Source organism: Physeter macrocephalus, chromosome 9, assembly GCF_002837175.3.
Source record: "Physeter macrocephalus isolate SW-GA chromosome 9, ASM283717v5, whole genome shotgun sequence".
In the NCBI taxonomy this organism is placed as follows: domain Eukaryota; kingdom Metazoa; phylum Chordata; class Mammalia; order Artiodactyla; family Physeteridae; genus Physeter; species Physeter macrocephalus.
In genome coordinates this window covers 61127258-61139582 of record NC_041222.1, presented here as the reverse complement: position 1 = coordinate 61139582, position 12325 = coordinate 61127258, and the positions used below count along the sequence as shown (strand labels likewise).

The 12325-nt window shown below is 42.4% G+C and overlaps 1 protein-coding gene across 1 annotated transcript in view; it reads left to right on the top strand.

The window, feature by feature from the left end:
* Positions 1-12325, top strand: part of SAXO1 (stabilizer of axonemal microtubules 1) — a 94713-nt gene that overhangs the window by 68874 nt on the left and 13514 nt on the right. The window lies entirely within an intron of this gene.

Here is a 12325-nt window from a genome sequence, read left to right as displayed (position 1 = left end):
TTGAAGAGACTGTCTTTTCTCCATTGTATATTCTTGCCTCCTTTATCAAAGATAAGGTGACCATATGTGCATAGGTTTATCTCTGGGCTTTCTATCCTGTTCCATTGATCTATATTTCTGTTTTTTGTGCCAGTACCATACTGTTCTGATGACTGTAACTTTGTAGTATAGTCGGAAGCCAGGGAGCCTGATTCCTCCAGCTCCGTTTCTCTTTCTCAAGATTGCTTTGGCTATTTGGGGTCTTTTGTGTTTCCATACAAATTGTAAAATTTTTTGTCCTAGTCTGTGAAAAATGCCATTGGTAGTTTGATAGGGATTACACTGAATCTGACATTTACTTTGGGTAGTAGAGTCATTTTCACAATGTTGTTTCTTCCAATCCAAGAACATGGTATATCTCTCCATCTGTTTGTATTGTCTTTAATTTCTTTCATCTGGGTCTTATAGTTTTCTGCATACAGGTCTTTTGTCTCCTTAGGTAGGTTTATTCCTAGGTATTTTATTCTTTTTGATGCAGTGGTAAATGGGAGTGTTTCCTTAATTTCACATTAAGATTTTTCATCGTTAGTGTGTAGGAATGGAAGAGATTTCTGTGCATTAATTTTGTATCCTGCTACTTTACCAGATTCATTGATTAGCTCTAGTAGTTTTCTGGTAGCATCTTTAGGATTCTCTAGGTATAGTATCATGTCATCTCTAAACAGTGACAGTTTTACTTCTTCTTTTCCAATTTGGTTTTCTTTTATTTCTTTTTCTTCTCTGATTGCCGAGGCTAAAACTTCCAAAACTATGTTGAATAATAGCGGTGAGAGTGGGCAACCTTGTCTTGTTCCTGATCTCAGAGGAAATGGTTTGTTTTTCACTATTGAGAATGATGTTAGCTGTGGGTTTGTCATATATGGCCTTTATTTTGTTGAGGTAGGTTCCCTCTATTGCTACTTTCTGGAGAATTTTTATCATAAATGGGTGTTGAATTTTGTCAAAACTTTTTCTGCATCTATTGAGATGATCATATGTTTTTTATCCTTCAATATGTTAATATGGTGTATCACAGTGATTGATTTGTGTATATTGAAGAATCCTTGCATTCCTCGGATAAACCCCACTTGATCATGGTGTATGATCCTTTTAATGTGCTGTTGGATTCTGTTTGCTGGTATCTTTAGTAATCTCTCATGATCCTTTGTATTTCTGCGGTGTCAGTTGTTGCTTCTCCTTTTTCATTTCTAATTCTATTGATTTGAGTCTTCTCCCTTTTTTTCCTGATGAGTCTGGCTAATGGATGATCAATTTTGTTTATCTTCTCAAATAACCAGCTTTTAGTTTTATTGATCTTTGCTATTGTTTCCTTCATTTCTGTTTCATTTATTTCTGATCTGATCTTTATGATTTCTTTCCTTCTGCTAACTTTGGGGGTTTTTTTGTGCTTCTTTCTCTGATTGCTTTAGGTGTAAGGTTAGGTTGTTTATTTGAGATTTTTCTTGTTTATATTTGAGATTTTCTTGTTTGAGGTAGGATTTTATTGCTGTAAACTTCCCTCTTAGAACTGCTTTTGCTGCATCCCACAGGTTTTGGGTCGTCATGTTTTCATTGTCATTTGTTTCTAGGTATGTTTTGATTTCATCTTTGATTTCTTCAGTGATCTCTTGGTTATTTAGTAGCATATTGTTTAGCCTACATGTGTTTGTATTTTTTACAGTTTTTTCCTGTAACTGATATCTAGTCTCATAGTGCTGTGGTTGGAAAAGATACTTGATACGATTTCATTTTTCTTAAATTTACTGAGGTTTGATTTGTGACCCAAGATATGATCTATCTTGGAGAATGTTCCATGAGCACTTGAGAAGAAAGTGTATTCTGTTGATTTTAGATGGAATGTCCTATAAATGTCAATTAAGTCCATCTTGTCTAATGTGTCATTTAAAGTTTGTGTTTCCTTATTTATTTGCATTTTGGATGATCTGTCCATTGGTGAAAGTGGGTTGTTAAAGTCTCCCACTATGATTGTGTTACTGTAGATTTCTCCTTTTATGGCTGTTAGCATTTGCCTATGTATTGAGGTGCTCCTATGTTGGGTGCGTAAATTTTTACAATTGTTATATCTTCTTCTTAGATTGATCCCTCGATCATTATGTAGTGTCCTTCTTTGTCTCTTCTCATAGTCTTTATTTTTTTTATTATTTTATTTTATTTTATTTCATTTTTTTGGTACGTGGGCCTCTCACTGTTGTGGCCTCTCCTGTTGCAGAGAGCAGGCTCCGGACGCGCAGGCCCAGCGGCCATGGCTCATGGGCCCAGCCGCTCTGCGGTATGTGGGATTTTCCCGGACCGGGGCATGAACCTGTGTCCCCTGCATCGGCAGGTGGACTCTCAACCACTGCGCCACCAGGGAAGCCCCCCCATAGTCTTTATTTTAAAGTCTGTTTTGTCTGATATGAGAACTGCTACTCCATCTTTCTTTTGTTTCCCATTTGCATGGAATATCTGTTTCCAGCCCCTCATTTTCAGTCTGTATGTGTCCCTTGGTCTGAAGTATTTCTCTGTCAAATCTGAATGAGATCCTTGCTGGGGAGAGTAATCTTGGTTACAGTTTTTTCCCTTTCATCACATTAAGTATGTCCTGCCTCTCCCACTGGCTTGCAGAGTGTCTGCTGAACGATCAGCTGTTAACCTTATGGGGATTCTCTTGTATGTTATTTGTTGCTTTTCCCTTGCTGCTTTTAGTATTTTTTCTTTCTATTTATTTTTTGATAGTTTTTTAATATATGTCTTGGCACGTTTCTCCTTGGATTTATCCTGTATGGGATTCTCTGTGCTTACTGGACTTGATTAACGATTTCTTTTCCCATGTTAGGGAAGTTTTCAAGTATAATCTCTTCAAATGTTTCCTCAGACCTTTTCTTTTTCTCTTCTTCTTCTGGGATCCCTATAATTTGAGTGTTAGTGCATTTAATGTTGTTCCAGAGGTCTCTGAGACTGTCCTCAATTCTTTTCATTCTTTTCTCTTTATTCTGCTCTGTGGCAGTTATTTCCACTGTTTTATCTTCCAGGTCACTTATCTCTTCTTCTTCCTCAGTTATTCTGCTATGATTCCTTCCAGAGAATTTTTAATTTCTTTTATTGTGTTGTGCATAATTGTTTGTTTGCTCTTTTGTTCTTCTAGGTCCTTGTTAAACATTTCTTGTATTTTCTCCATTTCCAAGATTTGGACAGCTTTACTCTCATTATTCTGAGTTCTTTTTCAGGTAAACTGCCTATTTCCTCTTCATTTGTTTGGTCTGGTAGGTGTTTACCTTGCTCCTTCATCTGCTGCATATTTCTCTGTCTTCTCATTTTGTTTAACTTACTGTGTTTGGGGTCTCCTTTTCTCAGGCTGCATGTTCGTAGTTCCTATTGTTTTTGGTGGCTGCCCCCGTGGGAGAGGTTGGTTCAGTGGCTTGTGTAGGCTTCCTGGTGGGGGGCACTGGTGCCTGTGTTCTGGTGAGTGGGGCTGGATCTTGTCCTTCTGGTGGGCAGGACCACATCCAGTGGTGTGTTTTGGGGTGTCTGTGAACTTAGTATGATTTTAGGCAGCCTCTGTGCTAATGGGTGGGTTTGTGTTCCTGTCTTGCTAGTTGTTTGGCATGGGGAGTCCAGCACTGGACTGGAGCTTGCTGACCGCTGGGTGGAGCTGGGTCTTAGTATTGAGACAGAGATCTCTGGGAGAGCTCTCGCCGATTGATATTACGTGGGGCTGAGAGGTCTCTGGTGGTCCAATGTCCTGGACTCTGCTCTCCCACGTTGGAGGATCAGGCCTGACACCCGGCCGGAAAACCAAGACCCTGTCAGCCACACGGCTCAGAAGAAAAGGAAGAAACAAAAAGGAAGAAAAAAGAAATTAAAATAATAATAATAAAATAAAAAAATAAGAGGAGAAAAAATAAAAAGAAGAGAGCAACTAAACCAATAAACAAATCCACCAATGATAACAAGCACTAAAAACTAAACTAAGATAAACATAAAAATCAGAAACAAATCAGTCACAGAGAGCAAACCCCAAGTCTACAGTTGCTCCCAAAGTCCACTGCCTCAATTTTGGGACAATTCGTTGTCTATTAAGGTATTCCACAGATGCAGCGTACATCAAATTGATTGTGGAGATTTAATCTGCTGCTCCTGAGGCTGCTGGGAGAAATTTCTCTTTCTCTTCTTTGTTCTCACAGCTCCTGGGGTTCTGCTTTGGTTTTGGCCCTGCCTCTGCGTGTAGGTTGCCCTCAGGCATCTGTTCCCCGCCCAGACAGGAGGGGTTTAAAGCAGCAGCTGATTAGGGCTCTCTTGCTTTCTCAGGCTGTGGGGGGGGAGGGGTACAGAATACAGGGTGAGACTGCGGCAGCAGAGGCCGGCGTGACATTGCAACAACCTGAGGCTTACTGTGTGTTCTCCTGGGGAAGTTGTCCCTGGATCTCGGGACCCTGGCAGTGGCGTGCTGCACAGCAGCAGCAGCGTTAACGTTTCATGCCCATCTTTGGGGTCTGAGCTGATAGCCATGGCTCACGACCATCTCTGGAGCTCGCTTAGGCAGTGCTCTGCCTTCTGTGGGCACATGGGGAAGGAATCCCCTCTCCTTGCGTACTGCAAAACAGGCAGGTCCAGACTTTTTCCCGGACTCCCTCCCGGCTAGCTGTGGTGCTCTAGCCCCCTTCAGACATGTCTTCATGCAGCCAACTCCAGTCCTCTCCCTGGGATCTGACCTCCGAATCCCAAGCCTCAGCTCCCAGCCCCCACCCGCCCCGGCGGGTGAGCAGCACCGATCCTCTGTGCAGGAATGTCTCCGATTTGCCCTCTGCACCCCTGTTGCTGCGCTCTCCTCCGTGGCTCCCCCCCTTCCCCCCCGGCAGTCTCCGCCCGCGATGGGGCTTCCTAGTGTGTGGAAACCTTTCCTCCTTCACAGCTCCCTCCCACTGGTGCAGGTCCCATCCCTATTCTTTTGTCTCTGTTTTTTCTTTTTTCTTTTGCCCTACCCAGGTATGTGGGGAGTTTCTTGCCTTTTGGGAGGTCTGAGGTCTTCTGCCAGCGTTCAGTAGGTGTTCTGTAGGAGTTGTTTCACACGTAGATGTATTTTTGATGTATTTGTGGGGAGGAAGGTGATCTCCATGTGTTAGTCCTTTGCCATCTTGAAGGTCCCCCCAGAATGTGTTTTTGTTAAGTCTTGCATGGCAGTTGCTACATGTTGGCTACTCTGTTCCACAGGTCTTCTTATTCTGGGGTACCAGAGTCAAAGAGAAGCTCCTTTGGGGGACATGCTACTCTTGTGGCAGGAGGCAAACAGCAGAACCTTTTTTTTCTTTTCCTTTGTGCATCATCTAGTTTCACTTGCTCATAGGGTGCCAAATGCAGAGGCCTCTTGCCCGACCCTTCAGAGTCCCTCCTGCTCTGTGCATTGCTATTGTTATGTTGTGGAGACTCTGGATTTAAAAAAAATTTTTTTAATTGGAGTATAATTGGTTTACAATGTTGTGTTAGTTTCTGCTGTACAGCAAAGTGAATCAGTTATACATATACATATATCCACTCTCTTTTAGATTCTTTTACCATAGAGGGCATTACAGAGTATTAAGTAGAGTTCCCTGTGCTATAAAGTAGGTCCTTATTAGTTATCTGCTTTATATAAGGTAGTGTGTACATGTCAACCCCAATCTCCCAATTTATCCCTCCCCCCATTCCCCCTTGGTAACCATAAGTTTGTTTTCTATGTCTGTGACTCTATTTCTGTTTTGTAAATAAGTTCATTTGTACCATTTTTTTTAGATTCCACATATAAGAAATATCATATGATATTTGTCTTTCTCTGACTTTCTTCACTATAACAATTTCCTAAGTCCATCCATGTTGCTGCAGATGGCATTATTTCATTTTTATGGCTGAGTAATATTCCATTGTATATATGTACCACATCTTCTTCATCCATTCCTCTATTGTTGGACATTTAGGTTGCTTCCATGTCCTGGCTATTGTAAATAGTGCTGCAGTGAACATTGGGGTGCATGTAGAGTCTGGATTTTTTTTTACATTCCTCTGTAGAGTGTGTTTTTTTAAAGCAGATAGTAAGTTGATTGGACTCAAAATGGAAACTTGGTGTTTTGGGTGCAATTCTAATCTCAGTTCAGTTCTTTATCTTTCACACAATTGTTTGAAGTCTGTCCCATGCAAGTGAGGTCAGCCAGAGATTTGGGCCCAGTTTATAAACAGAATTTGAGCCTTCCTGTGTCTGGTCTCTCCTTTTCAGGATTCCTTCCTCACTTTCCAGCATCTGGGGTTGCCTCAAACTTCATCCTCTGGTTCTTCAGTCAAGAACGATGGAAGGTTTTCTATTCACATTTTAGCTCCTCGCCTGGCACAGACTGGAGCCTGCGTTCAGATTGGAAGTGCTGAAAAAAAAAAAAAAAAAAAGGAAGCTTAACACAGAGACTCACCCAGTACCATTCCCTTCTTCCACCTGTTGGTTCTGCCCCAGAATTTGCCTATCTTTGTTGCTCTTTAGTGCTCACAGGTAGTTGTTTTCATATTTTGTCCAGAGTTTATATGAAGCAATGACAGATTTTATCATCAGCTTTAGTGGGGTTTGAGGAGATGAGAGAGTAGAGGAATAGACAGGTACAGTCATCCCTCCATATCTGTGGGTTCCACATCTGTGCATTGAAAATATTTTTTAAAGTTCTGGAAAGTTCCCCAAGGCTAAAGTTGAATGTTCCATGCACTAGCAGCTATTTACATAACATTTACATTGCACTGGGTATTGTAAATAATCTAGAGATGATTTAAAGTATACAACAGAATGTGCACAGGGTATATGCAAATACTACACCATTTTATGTAAGGGACTTGAATATCCAGAGATTTTGGTATCTATGGGGGGTCCTGGAAGCAATCCTCCACAGATACTGGATACTGAGGGATGTCCGTACTGGAGGTGTATTCTTGGAATCTGTCTATCACAGAGAAGATTAGGAGGGCTCAGTGTGTCCTTACCGGGATCAGGGGCATGAATCAAGCAAGCCCTGTGAATCAGCCTAGGGATCTTTCTCAGTGTGCTGGAATGGCCTGCCCAACCTGCCTGCAATGACGCAATGGTTTCCTTAGCGGGTTCCTGTACCCTGGGAGTTTCAGAATCACATGTGGATGTAGTGAAATGAAATTAATGGAAAGACAAAGAGCAAAACCCCATAGAAGAGATTAAGAGGACAAATGACAAGGAGGAGTATCAGAGAAGTCAAGGGAGAGAGTATTACAAAAATGAGTGAGAGGATGGACGCCATGAAGACGTGCATAATGATAAAAACCTGGGGACCAGTGACTGGATTTGGAAATAAGGTGGTACTTTGGAGGCCTTGGCTGAAGCAAGGAGTGAGTAGAATGAGATTTGATAGATGGGGCATGAGTAGGGGGTGAGGAAGGCAAGCCTGTATCTGTAGACAGCCCTTTCTAGTGGAGAGAAGTGGAGGGCAGAGAACTGGATGAGAGTGAACTCCAGTGAGGGTTGTTGTTGTTTATTGTTTTCCTTTAAAAGTGGGAAAGACTGCAGCATGTTTAAATACTGATAGAGGGAATTCCTGTGCTTTTACTACCAAGGGCCTGGGTTCATTCCCTGGTCGGGGAACTAAGATCCCACAATCTGCATGGCTTGGCCAAAAAACAAACCAAAAAACCCCCCAAAAACTGACAGAAAGCAGCCAGTAGGAGGAAAAGGTGAAACCACCGACAGGCTCCACAGAAGGGGTCCTTGAGAAAGAGGGAGGAGATTTAGGGCAGGGGTGAAGGGATTGGCTTTGGGCCAAGAGGAGGAACTCTTTTTTTTTTTAATTGAAGTATAGTTGATGTACAATATTATATAGGTTACAGGTGTACAATATAGTGATTCACAATTTTTAAAGATTGTACTCCATTTATAGCCATTATAAAATATTGGCTGTATTCCCTGTATTATACAATATATACTTGTAGCTTAAAAATTTTTTTAAATTAATTTTTATTGGAGTATAGTTGTTTTACAATGTTGTGTGAGTTTCTACTGTATATTCTTGTAGCTTTTTATGCATAATATTGATAGTTTATACCTCTTAATCCCCTACCAGTATACTGCCCCTCTCTCTTTCCCTCTCCCCACTGGTAACTGATGGTTTGTTCTCTGTATCTGTGAGTCTGCTTCCTTTCTGTTGTATTCACTAGTTTGTTGTATTTTTTAGATTCCACTTCCACATGTAATCACTTACATACATACAGTATTTGTCTTTCTCTGTCTTATTTCACTTAGAATAATAGCCTCCAAATCCATCCATGTTGTTGAAAATGACAAAATTTTATTCTTTTTTATGTCTGGGTAGTATTCCATTGTGTGTGTGTGTGTGTGTGTGTGTGTATATATATATATATATATATACACACCACATCTTCTTTATCCATTCATCTGTTAATGGACACTTAGGTTGCTTCCATATCTTGGCAATTGTAAATACTGCTGCTATGAACATTGATGTGCATGTATCTTTTCGAATTCGTGTTTTTATTTCTTTCAAATATATACCCAGGAGTGGAATTGCTAGGTCATATGGTAGTTCTATTTTAGTTTTTTGAGAAACCTACATACTGTTTTCTACAGTGGCTGCACCAATTTACATTCCCACCAACAGTGTACAAGGATTCCCTTTTTTCCACATCCTCTCCGACATTTGTTGCTTGTGTTCTTTTTGATGATAGCCATTCTGACAGGTGTTATGTGATATTTCATTGTGGTTTTGATTTGCATTTCCCTGATCATTAGCAGTTTTGAGCATCTCTTTGTGTGCCTGTTAGCCATCTGCATGTCTTCTTTGGAAAAATGTCTGTTCAGGTCTTCTGCCCATTTTTTAATCAGGCTTTTTGGGGTTTTTTTTTTGACGTTATATGAGCTGTTTATATATGTTGGAATTAACCCCCCTAACTGCTCATATCATTTGCAAATATTTTCTCCCATTTCACAGGTTATCTTTTTGTTTTGTTGGTGGTTTCCTTTGCTGTGTAAAAGCTTTTAAGTTTAATTAGGTCCCATGTGTTTATTTTTGTTTTTATTTCCTTTGCTTTAGGAGACAGATCCAAAAAAAATATTGCTACGATTTATATCAAAGAGTATTCTGCCTGTGTTTTCTTCTAAGAGTTTTATGGTTTCTGGTCTTACATTTAGGTCTTTAATCCATTTTGAGTTTATTTTTGTATATGGTGTTAGAGTGTGTTCTAACTTCATTCTTTTACATGTAGCTGTCCAGTTTTCCCAGCACCACTTACTGAAGAGACTGTCTTTTCTTTATTGTATATCCTGGCCTCCTTTGTTGTAGATTAATTGATCATAAGTGCATGGGTTAATTTCCAGGCAGGAGTTCTTCTTAAAATGGATTCCATTTAATATGATGAACTCTCTGGACATACTCACAAATTCTGAAGTTTGCATAGATACACATTAAAAATAGATTTTAAAAAAAGTATTGCATATCCTCGTTATCATGATGAAAATATCCTTTTCCCTCTTCCAGGCTCATGACCCTAGTTAGCTGTTACGTTACAGTTTCTTTGCTTTTGCCAGACTCTTGTCAAATGCCTTTCTTTAATTTTGCCTAATGATAGGAAGTCAAATTGTTATGGCTTCCCAGCAGGTTCTCTTTAACCTTTACTTAACTCAAGAGTTTAACTCGGGGCTTTCCATACTAGATAACTTTTATGGCTATGCACCTAAAAGAAACTTAACATCTTTGACCAATTTTTTTCTTGGTTCCTAGTCAGAATGGGCCCAGGGACTAGGAAATGTACCACAGGAAGAGAAGGGAGTGTTCTTAAACAAAAAAAAGCTACTAAATTTGAGCAGTTTCTGGGAAGGATAAAATATTTTTCTTTTACGTGAGCTTAAAGGCTGTAAGATTATGTGAGGTTGGGGACCTGCAGTTATGTTGTGGTTAATGATAGGTTTCAGTGAATGTTCTGAACATAAAAACATAATGAGAAAACACATAAATTCTGATTAAATTCACCCTTAAGCCACAGTAAATAATTTTGGGTGGAAGAGAAATGAATTAAACTTTAAACTTCTTTCCTCTTTTCAGAGGTAGATCATTACCTCAGTAAATTCAACCCATAAATGTACTTTCATTACAATAACTTAAAATTTTTTGTTGGAGAAGGAGATTCAGTTAACAATTTCATTCCCTGAACATGGTAAGTAAGGATTTTGCTGCATCACATTTTGCTTTTGAGAAACCAGCTTCAGGAAAGTCCATGAATTGGTGAGTTTGGCTGTGGGCATTTATCTGTTCTTGCCTTGTAGCGGCAGGAAATGGGGGCATTCAGCACATTTTAGTTGCCAGAGAGCTTGGCAGGCCTTGTAGGAAGGTTCTTGCAGTATCTCTGAGGGGAAGTTGGTTCCCTCAGTAAAAGTAACAGCAGAAGAGAATGTTGTGGCCTGTGTGCAGGGTTCCAGGGTGCGACAGGGCCATGACAGGAAAGCGCTCTTGGCTGCTCTGGGCTTCGGAGGGCTCCACGGGGCAGCTTGGGCGTTCAGCTTTGTTTCTCAGTGCCTGCCCCTGGTATCCCCTGGTATCTCCTTTGTTGGAAGCAAAGAGGGCTGAACCCTTGGGTAGCCGTCAGTGAGGACAAGTTTGTATGGAGCTGTGTGGTCTCAGGCTGCTTTCAACCCCACTCCACCCCTTCGGGGAGTGAGGAGAGCCACTTCCCCTCAGGATCCCTTCCCTGAGAACAGAGACTTTCTGACGAAAGCCACTTTGCTGTTAACTGGTTTACAGCCAGGGTTTTCTGGGCATTTCCATTTCTCTCTGAAGCCTAGGGCCTGACGCTTCTAGTTCCTTGCTGCAGTTGGTTTAGCACTGAACAGACCCCAGCGTGAGGTACTTGCACACTAAGAAGGGTAGGAGCGTGGAGTTGATTCTTGGGTTCTTGTTTAGCCCATTCCCTCCATCAACCCCGACCTACACAGTCAGCTTCCAGTCGCCTCAGGTCACTTGGCTTCCTCTTGCTGCATTGCCAACATGGGGCCCCCGAGAAGGCAGCCCGGGCTGCAGGTCCGGTAACTGCTGCTGAGATGTATTTTTAAACCTACCCAGAGGGTATTACAGGGAGTTCAACTGAAGCATCTCCTATTTCCCCCTCTGAGCCCTAGAGAGACTAATTCTCCGGCTTCCTAACTCCCCCCTCCCGTCCCGGCAAGCATTTTCAGGCCCCGGTTTGGGTTTATCGACAACCATGTGTATAATTCATGCAAGACAGGTTACAGTGGAGCGTGTTACCTCTGCTAGTCAAGCATGGCTCAGTAATGCTGCTCCACATTTTGGCCAGGAAGTAGGTTTTATTGGTGTTTGGGCCTGATGTCTTCCTGTCCGGAAGCCTTCCCCTTCCCTTGGTGAGGTTGTTTTGGCAAAGCACCATCAGGGAAAACCTACCTTCCTCTTGTCCAGTTGGATAAATGGGTTTCAGGCAAAAATAGGCCATTGTGTAAAGCAGAAGTTCTCGGAGGATGGGGGGGAACGTTTGCTGAAGAGAGTTGGCCCGGGCAGTGGGAGGCTGAGACTGCCCCGGTGCGCAGTGGGTGCCCAAGCTCAGCCCTGGCGCTGCAGGGCGCTTCGTGGTCGTGGTGCAGTAGCTTTTGGCCTTTTTAGAACTGTGGGATGCTTTGGGAAGAGAGCGCTTCCTAAACTCTTCGGTAAAGGGTGTCTTGCTTTTCCTACCCCACTGTCTTCATATATCCTGAAATAATGGGGGTGCTGATGCCAGAGAGCTGAGAAGTGAAAGGTTCATTGCCTCCATTTATTGGCCTTTTTTACTGGGTTTTCTGTGAGATCGAATAGAGGCAGGAGATCAGTCTTAGCAGGAGCTCTTGGGAGCACAGAGAAGGAGGTGGTGGGACCTGAAGAATAGAAGTTAGCTTCACAGTGAACAGGTTGGGGGAAGGAGATGGAGAGAGCAGGCACAAGGGGAGACCTTCCCAGTGGTCCAGGGTGGCTGGGGTAGAATGTGCGTGGGGAGAGAGGGGGCAGCTGTGGCTGGCGAGGAGGCCGAGGCAGGTCCAGGAAGGCTTGCATACTATGCTGGAAAGTTGGGTTTTATCTGGAAGATTTTTTTTTTTTTTTTTTTTTTTTTTTTTGGCGGTACGCGGGCCTCTCACCGTTGTGGCCTCTCCCGTTGCGGGGCACCGGCTCCGGACGCGCAGGCCCAGCGGCCTGGCTCACGGGCCCAGCCGCTCCGCGGCATGCGGGATCCTCCCATACCGGGGCGCGAACCCGGTTCCCCTGCATCGGCAGGCGGACGCGCA